Raw genomic sequence first — 10,430 nt, 5'->3', positions numbered from 1 at the left:
ATATATATATATATATATATATATATATATATATATATATATATATATCGTACTTCAAAATCTTCAAAAATGGACTTATCGGTTTTTGCAAACAAACTCTTTATATATATATATATATATATATATATATATATATATAATATTATGTATATTGCAGTTACCGTGAGTTGATGATAACTTGCGCACGGACATCAAGGATGTCACTGCAAAACATAGGAAGTGCCAGTTGTCTTGTTGCCATCCGCTTTGAATGTTGTTTTTCATCTCTCTCTTTCTCCCTCTATCGTCTATAATGACCCACACTCTGCAGAACCCTCTGTGTGAGTGCTATCAGATTTGAATGCTATAAGTAGAATTAGGAGGAAACAAATGAATGATTTGAAAATGTCGTCCACTATCTAAGCGATTCTGATACCGTAATATCAAGCGTTTTTTTCCCTTCTATATTTATGAATGAAATAGAAAACTTTGTAATCAGAAGAATGGGAATCAAACAATTTGCATGTAATATTCAGGTAATTACTCTAGCATATATCACCTGCTCCGAGAGAGGAAAGTGTGTCCTTTAAATGAAGATAGAGCTCTGCTATTCGAACAATCACCGACAATAGTGCGAAAATTGCAAAATATAAAAAAAAAAACCTGGTGAATCGCGTTTATCCAAGAATACGTCCATTAAAACTCATTAGTGAAAGAAAAACAAAATGCACACGATGTTACTGACCACGAAGGGACTCGAACCCTCAATCTTCCGATCCGAAGTCGGACGCCTTATCCATTAGGCCACGCGGCCGTCTGCTGCTGCAAGGTGATTGCGAGAGGTATTATCGAAACAGTTTGTCAGTCGGCTCCCCTTGTAGAAGACAGTTGTGTCTACTGATGACAGCACTGTTGCTGTTGGGTGAATATCATTCAAGCACAATACAACAGCAACAACAACAACAATAATAATAATAATAATAATAATAACAACAACAACAGCAGAAACAACTGCAACAACAAACTTACCCTTGTCTGTTAGTGCACTGTGAATAAGTGTTGAGAAGGGCAGAGCATTCTAATACAGTGTACTGCTGTGTTTGCCTTTGCTTGTGAGGGAGATTATACCATTTTGTATTTTTTCCCAATGACAAGGTGATCTGAGAAAGCTCCATCAAATCATTCAGAAGACACAGTTTATATAGCAACTGATGCTTGATATAGAAAAAAGTTAAAAAGCTAAAAAAAAAGTTAGAAAACAGTAAAAAATCAAGTAATTGTTAAACAGACATTATCAAAGAAAAGAGAGATGTACGTCAATAATGAGGGATTTCATGTTTCAGGATCTCTATCACACAATGATAATGCAGTCAACCCTACCACCGGCCTCACTCTATACAATGGCCACCTGCTTTCAGCGACCTCCGTCAATGCATTAGAGACACTCTATATAGAGGTCAGCTGTTTTACTCGGACATCTACTAGTGCTTTGTCTACTTCGATCACCTACTCCGCCTCCTGTGATCAGTATTTCACTACGCAAAAGGCTGTGAATGAGATCTTGAGTTCTTACGATATATGTAGTAGCAAAGTACTCCTTGCTTTAACAGCCGGTTTTTAAGAATTATTTTTGTGTTGTTTACATATTGCCAAACGAAATCATAAACAGGAAATTCAAGAAACAGAAAAAAGTCTCATCTCTTCCTCTCTCTCTGTTTTGTTTTGGTTTTTGTTTTTGTTTTTTTGAACTGGCGCACATTACAAGTGCAGGAATTTTTTTTTTAATCATTCAGTTTAATTCAAGTATCATTGTAATGATTAACAACACTACAAAACTTCCTGTATACATACTTTGTATTTTATCGATGGCGTTTTATTAATACTATCACTACTAATTGGATGTAATGAAATTACATTGGGAACAATTCATTAGAATTGCCTGATGATCACACCTCATGTGGGTTGCGTGAGACTATAATGGTAATAAAGTACCGATGAAACCGTAGTCGACTACCTTTATGAATATTATGGTTTCGTTAATATAAGAAGAATTCAAATGCAAAAACAGATATCTGTTTTTGCATTTATGTTATAATATAAATTATGTATATATTATATATATATATATATATATGTATAATATATATATATATGACAGTATTTATCTTGATATATGTATATATATGTATTTATTTATTCATATGCGTGTATGATATTTTATTTATGTATTGGGCTTCGGGGCAAATGAGGTTTTCTGTTGTCGAAAGGCATCTCATAATGATGATTCTTTGATAATTGAATGCATATGATGGAAAAAGAATATATTATATTCTTTTTCCGTCATATACATTTAATTATCAAAGAAAAGCCTCATTTTATACTCCAAAACCCATACACTTATAAAATTTTACAAACACAAACACACACACACACATACACACTCACACACATACATATGTCAATAATTACATACACGTATATGAGTTTTCGGGCGCCTCCCTCTTCGGGGGAGGTGCCCGAAAATTCGGATTTTGAATTAAAATAACGGCAATTTGGCATTTCATGCATTCCTCTATTGTGACATAATTATTACTATTTCTACTACTGCCAATACGCGGAGCAAATACTATGTTTGGAATAATTATGCATATATTATGTGTATATATATATATATATATATATATATATATATATATATATTGGATAACAGTATATGGATATATGAATACATATATATCTTTATATACATATATATGTATATATATATATATATTTACTTATTCATTCATATGCGTGTGTGATATTTTATCTATGTATTGGGCTTCGAGGTAAATGAGGTTTTCTGTTGTCGAAATAAAGGCATCTCATAAGAGAATGTTGGTAGGTGTGGTCAAAGAGAAAAGTGATGGATTGGATTGCCAACCGGAGAGGGGTGTTCAAACAAAGGAGCTTACCGCGCAATATTTCCAATACCTCTTTAGTCAATATTGAGTCAGGCAATGGCAAGGCAGGCTCGTACGACAATGCACCTTTTCATAGTGCGTGCTGCGTTTTTACATGAAATCATTCATCGTTTATACCAAATGTGGGTCCGTATGAGTTGAAACCGTTCGTCCAGATGGTGTAATATATGTCTACAACTCATCGCTGTTTTTCCTTAGCTGACTGAAAACATTCTGTCTTTTTCTCATAAATTGAAAAGGAAGTATTTATTTTTTTGTAAGTAGATTTCACGATACGAGCATTTATCCCAATTTTCGAAGCCTGCAGTCATCCAGAATGATGAAGGAAATAGTTTTCTTGCTTCTTGCGTTTGTCTGCCTCAGAGGTGAGTTGTGGAATATTTCTTGCATGTATTTAATACGAGCCCCGGAAGGTTTTGAGCTCAATTAGTAACTTACGTGATGAGGTATCGATCGTTTTGTTAAACTGTTTTAACATTGTAAAAATATATAACTCGGAGATAATGACAGTTGAATCGAATCACATGAATTATTACCTTGTAGATATTTTGCGCGATTACATGGCACCACGGAATTAAAACACAATCGAAAAACAGTTCTCATTAATGATCGTGTATGCCCTGGAAGGTATATCTATTACAGATTTTATAGCAAGCTCATAGGAGAATGGTCTTCTCTTTTATAATTCTGAAGAAGGCCCTTTTAAAAGGAATTCGTTATCTTTGATACGATAAGCCTATATAATTTGTGAAGTCAAGATGTAAAATCGTACCAAATTTATAATCATGTATATTGCATGTTAACGTTAACTAATCTGAGTAGATATTTCTACTGCGTTTGTTCGTATTTGTTCATATGCAATGTTTAATCAATTTCTGGATGCACCTTGCGCATCTCCCTTTACAAATCATACGCTTCCTGCTATCATTGTTCTCAGCAAACGCTGTTGCTATATCTCATCCTAGTTATCCATATCCACATAATGACGTATGTCTCTATTTTACTTTTCCCTCGTCAGCTGTACTCCCAGAATAGATATCTAGTTAACGTAACATTTGGAGGCTGTAAATTTAAATAAATATAGGGCCTTTAGGCATCAGCTCGCAAGCCTTTGTTTTTATGGAACGACTGGTTACTCCGAAACAATTCAGAGAACGAGCAGAATTTATATCAAGAGTCATAGGACATCATAGGGGACTATTACCTCTGTTACAGTACATGGAATCGATTGTAATGACTCTCACAGCATGTTGATATCAGGTGTGATTACACTACGGGGACAATAACACGAAGAAAAAGAAACAGGTGTCTCCATGCCAATGATACATGTTCCAGTACCGCTAAATTATTGACACAATCAATTGCCCGGATTTCGTTCCATTTTAAAGGCAGCTATGCACAAGACTGCGACTTCTCTACCGATTTGTGCGGCTACGTTGATGGCGGTGGGTCTCTCCTACAGTGGGTACGAGTTGAGGATGCCGGTGCAGGTAAATATTATGAAATTTTATGTAAATGATGTTTCCGTGTGCTGAAGAAAAAGTGTGCACCTAATGAATCAGTCCGTGTTGTTATCAATCGAGCTACAATAATGTTGTATGGATATAATACTGTACATAATCGTGCATACATGTACATGTGCATAACTGAGAGGAGAACACGGGACTTGTCTGATATTATCACGTCCCTTTATTGTGCTCAGTAAGAAGCAATAGCATTAACCCGGGCTTAGAAATGGGAAAGGAACAAAACAGTTGAGGTCTGACGGCATTGAAGTAGAGAAGGAATGAAACAGATTCACAGTCTTTCCGTAATAATATGGAATGTGGTAAGACTTGAAGAAATATTATCTCTTCAAATCCTATATACATTCAAAATTGAAGTTTATCATAAGAGAACAAAGAGTTAATGCTACCAACCACCGATTTAAGAAACATTACTAAAAAATATAAATGTTACTTTATCTCACTATTCTCTCATTCTTCTGTTCTATGATAAATTACATGATTTCAGAATTTATTTTGCTCATGAATTCTTTGCGACATTTTACGTTTTAAATACGAACTAACTATATACGAAGAGCAAACAAAGAAAGTCTGTTTATAGGTACAGCTTCAGTTTATTAGTATTTCTTCAATTCCTAGAGACATCTTGAGGAGAAAAAAAGTTAAATGATCTCACTGTTGTTAAATGTATTATTAGGGTCACAGTGATTCCAAGTGAAAGTAAAGCAATCTAAATTTTGGAGAAATGGATAGTAGTTCTTGATAGAGTTATAAATATATTTCGAAGTATCTGTTAAAGTATTTAAACATTGCTATCATTGTTATTGGCATTCATACATAGTAGTAGTAGTAGTAGTAGTAGTAGTAGTAGTATAGTAGTAGTAGTAGTAGTAGTAGTAGTAGTAGAATAGTAGTACACAAAGTAGTAGTAGTAGTAGTAGCAGTAGTATAGTAATGTAGTAGTATAGCAGTAATAATAATGGTAAAAGTAGTAGTGACAGTAATAGTTGTAGTAGTAGCAACAGTAGTAGTAGTAGTAGTAGTAGTAGCAGTGGTACCATAAGAGTAGTGGTAGTCGTAGTAGTAGTAGTAGTAGTAGTAGTAGTAGTAGTAGTAGTAGTAAGAGTAGTAAGAGTAGTAGAAATAGTCGTAGTAGTAGTAGTAGTAGTAGCAGTAGTGGTAGTAGTAGTAGTAGTAGTAGTAGTAGTAAGAGTAGTAGAAATAGTAGTAGTAGTAGTAGTAGTAGTAGCAGTAGTGGTAGTAGTAGTAGTAGTAGTAGTAGTAGTAGTAGCAGTATAAGTAGTCGCAGAAGTAGTAGAATAAAAAATACTAATAGTAGTTGTAGCAGTATCATAGGAGGAGGAGGAGGAGGATGAGGAGGAGGAGTAGAAGGCATGGCATATAATATCTATACGAATAAAAACACCTAAACCGAACATATGACATTGGCATCTTATCGTCTTTCTTGCTTATAGACCCCGAGTATTACCTCTCGGTGCAAATGGACACGACGGCGACGCCACTCGCCACGCTCACCAGCCCAGGCATAGACAACGTACCGGGGAACACGTACCGCATCCAGTTTACCTACCAGATCATTGGCGACCACACCCTTCATGTCCGGACGTCGGGTGGTGGAGGCGGGGGATGGGAAGACAATGGTAACACAACAGCAGGTGGATGGGAGACTGCCACGTTTGTCTTGTCCTCTGAGAATGATCCTTTCAATGTAAGTGGGATCTTCCATTGTGTCTCTTTATTGTCACTAACATGTCGATTTTCAAAACATGTTGTTCTCAAAGGATCGTAAAATAAGCAACAGACATTAGACCTTTTGAAAAAAGTAACCTCTTAGTCATTAGCAGTCTAGAATAATAGATAAGTATGTATGACCGTAGGCATAGAACTCTCCTTTGTTTTTCTTTTCTTTTCGTTCGATGTTTACAGAAAGTAAAATTTAGAATGAAATGAAGCGTATTTCACACGTGAGACATAACATAGGGATGAGTTAAGCCATCATAACAAAGTGGTAAGTAAGTCAGTAAAAAAAAAAGTAAACCGAAAGGATGAGGTCATGAATATTTTGAAATGTTATGGTGATATGCAGTGTCACTAAATTTCAGTGACCAAGACTTTGATAATAAGCTCTACCAAGGTTCAGCAAAAAAAGTTGAAATCTGGTCTAATGTTAAACAATGTCTAACAATATGTTCTCAAGCAAGACCCTCATCTTGTATTTATCGACAAATTTGATTTCTCCTGTGCAAGCACGCTGCCACACGGGCAAACACTCAGCAGAGGTAAATCCCACAAATCTTGATGGCTGTGTAATACCAGTGGTATCCTTAGACATCATGAAAACGGCTTGCTGGAGGTCAAGGGTCACAACTTAAGATTTCGAGCAAACAATGGCTTGAAAAAGAAAACAAAATATATTGTATATCGTAAACTTTTACCAAGTAAAGACGAAAGTACATTAATCAGCGACTCACAGGTTGCTGCTGATCATTCCTTTATAAACAACGGAAAGAGCAAATAATCTTACAAAGCCACTTGTGCAACAAGTGTTTGGATAACTCTACAAACCTTCGCAAGAGTTCTTAAGAGGAGTTGGATTATTCTCTGATTTGAATGCGAACAAAAATTGAAATCGCATGCCAAACTGCTCACCATATACAACCATCCCCTAGAAAGGTGGATCTTTGAAATCAGAATCACTCTTTCATATTAAGAAGTAACTCGAGTATGTTACAGTCACTTTACTCTCGACTCCAATAATGATAATGATAGTAATAATGATGATGATAATGATAATATTGATAATGATAATAAAAATAATAATAATGACAATAATAAAAATAGTAATAACAATAATAACAATTATAGTTAAAATCACAAGAGTATCCCTACAATAATATCCTGGATTAGCAGTAACCAAAGTAAAGGCTGTTAGCACTGTGTAAACAAGTTATAACCACATTATGCGTATCCCTCTTTAAATGCTGAACTCACACATACTCCTATACGTGTACAGTATTAAAACAGTTTAGTTTACTGAAGATCCCTTTGTCTCAGTCTAAGACAAAGTGTGAACCTTTGATGTACAGTTGTTAAAACACACACACACGCTCACACACATACACACTCAAAGATGTATTGACTCAGGTTGTCAATGAGTAATATACCAAGAAAAGAAGATGAGAATGTATTTCTATAAACTCAATTAAATAGACCAAAATATAAGCTTATCAGGAACTGATCTATTCGACGGGGAGCATGTCTGTTTCTTTACATGTAATTATTGTATTGCACATGATGTTTTACTACACCCTACGTTAATTTGACTGGAATTTATTTATATTGTCTTAAAATCGATTGTCCAGATAATTTTCATCGCAGATGTTGGAACCATTGAAGATTTCTCTTCCGTGTCGATTGCTGACCTCGTGTTGACATCTGAGGGTAGGATTTCACCTTTTTTTCAAAGTATCTTTTCTTGTTAATGACATCTGTTCTAACTGATTTGTAACTGCTTTCTGTTTTCATGCTTTGGAATTAGGCTGCTGCTTCATTAGGCAACGTTACATGTTTGATAACCTTTATTTGTTTCCCCGTTGGTCTCGCTTTAAAGAATAATTATGACACCAACTAAACACGATGATACGCATGCTTGCTTTTAAGGAGGCCAACATCTCTTTTAACCTGAGCAGAGTCTTAGTGAGTTCCCTTTCTTCATGAACTACACAGCTCTTTGACAATGTATCACTAAAAACAACAACAAAAACAACAACAACAACAACAACAACAATAGCAAAGTACTTGTTCACTCGGGTTTCTATCTATAAAATCTGGTTACGGGTGAGATAGAAAGGAAAATGCAGTTTGCACCGCATTTCTTCCTCTGTTTCTGGTATATGTATCTACCTTTCTACTTTAAATGTATTGCAGTAAAACCCATTGCCTGTTTTGTCAAGAAACTAATTATTTCATTTTTTTTTGTGAAGGACGTTTTCAATACAGCATGAATGTACACTGACATAATCGATAATAGTCTCCTCGGCGTTAGGCTCACAGAATATTCTGTTATACGACTATATCTTTACAGTGAATAATAACTGCGACCCATCTCCTTGTTTCAACGATGGAGAGTGCTACAACACGGATGATGGATACCTTTGCATCTGCATCAATGGTTACGATGGAACCAACTGCACCGAACCTCCGACAACAGGTAACAGAGACTGCAATTGTTTGGGATGGAGGTAAGAAAGATTGTATTTGAAATGATCGCGTGTAAGAAGATTGTCTTTGAAATGATCACATGTTGCTGAAAGGAGCCATTTTTGTTTCCGCTGGTGTATAGCTATGTGTGAACGATGGTCCATGAATAATTTTCCTCGCGTCACAATGTTCCAATCATAAATTACAGCTGCGTCAAGTGACATTCCAATTTCGGGAGAAAGAATTGAGTTGTGACGAAGCAATTTAATGTATTTCGCAACAATATCGATCAATCTTCAATCGTGTGCATGTACATAGGCCTACAATTCTCGTTGATCGGAAAGAGCGCTAGTATCTATAGCTTTTTGATGAAAAGATTGTTCAATCAAGGAGAAAGTAGGCGAACTAGCCTAGTACCTCCTTGAGTCAATTACAAACATATATTTGATGTGATTTATCATGATATGATACAATGCAAATGCTGATTTAATATGTTGTGGTATATGATACGATATCATATGTCATGATGTAATATAATGTCATTTAATTTTGTGCTCTTCTATGTGCACATTGCAGCCCCTCCGATCACAACTTCTGTGTTGACTACCATGGTCCCTACCACGTTTGAACCGACAACACCTACTGAAGCAATGACAACTGACTTAACTACTCTGGCACTGACGACATCTCTAATAACGACGGTCGATCCAACTTCGGTTGCTGCAACAACCATTGATCTCATCATGACCGCAGACCCGATCTTGACAACTGCGTCGGCGACAACGGAATCTCCTACAACTGAAGCTCTCACGACATTAGAATTAACGACCTCATTGGAGGAGGGTACAACGTTAGTTACTGTAGAGACAGAGACTTCACAAACAGAGGAAGATGGCACAACTGAGGCAACTACTGACACGACAACCATTCCAGATGTTACCACTAACACTGCTATACCTGGTACGACTGGCACCATCGTTGCAGACACTACAGAGCCGCTGACCATTATGGATATTTCAGAGGCAATGTCTTCTGCTGTTGCCACCGAATCTACAGATGCAACCGAGTCACAAGCAACAGAAGGTGTCAATCCGACGACTTCACCAGTAATCACGGAAGAGATTCCGGTTACAGCTGGTGGAAACAACATGGAACCCCTAACTACTGGACTGATCGTCGGCCTGTGCCTGGTTGGCGCGTTATGCATAACGCTGATTGTTTTCTGGGCAGCCTACATGTGCACTCGCAGGGAACGGTATGGCGTTGCTGTAGTCGAAGCCGGGAATGGAGGAACCCCGATGATGAATTTGAAAGGGAGGACGAGCAACGAAGAGGCCCATGAGAATCCATACGCCGTAGCACCTACAACTACAAGAGATAGGGGAACACAGACCTCCCTTAGCGCAGTCAATGTCTGATCACGTACGTCTATTGTTTCTGCAAACGACGTTACGCTAAACGTCTCTCTTATCGATGAGTTCCTCTATTCACTAATGATGCATCTCCATATTGAACAATGGCTGGACATAAGGCTGAAACTACAAGAGAAATAACACACCGAAACAGACAGTGATAGACCGTTCTAGATGTGTCTGTGTCCTCAGTGATGTTAAGGATGTCCCAAGACAACTGAACTTTTGCTTTTTAGATAAAAGGGAACAGGAGAGACTAGGTGATGTTCCAATCCCTTTTCATTGTGTACCTATTTGTGTGTTACACACTACTGTTGCTGCTGAAAAAAAATCTTGAACAAATTTGAGTA

General features: G+C 36.7%; 1 non-coding gene across 1 annotated transcript; it reads right to left on the bottom strand.

The window, feature by feature from the left end:
• Window positions 1–720: 720 nt before the first annotated feature.
• Trnar-ucg (transfer RNA arginine (anticodon UCG)) lies at window positions 721–793 on the bottom strand. The gene has a single exon. It is a non-coding gene; the product is annotated as a tRNA-Arg (tRNA).
• Window positions 794–10,430: the final 9,637 nt, after the last annotated feature.

The sequence above is a fragment of the Diadema setosum genome, chromosome 7 (genome assembly GCF_964275005.1).
Source record: "Diadema setosum chromosome 7, eeDiaSeto1, whole genome shotgun sequence".
NCBI lineage: Eukaryota > Metazoa > Echinodermata > Echinoidea > Diadematoida > Diadematidae > Diadema > Diadema setosum.
This window is presented reverse-complemented; position numbering and strand designations above follow the sequence as displayed.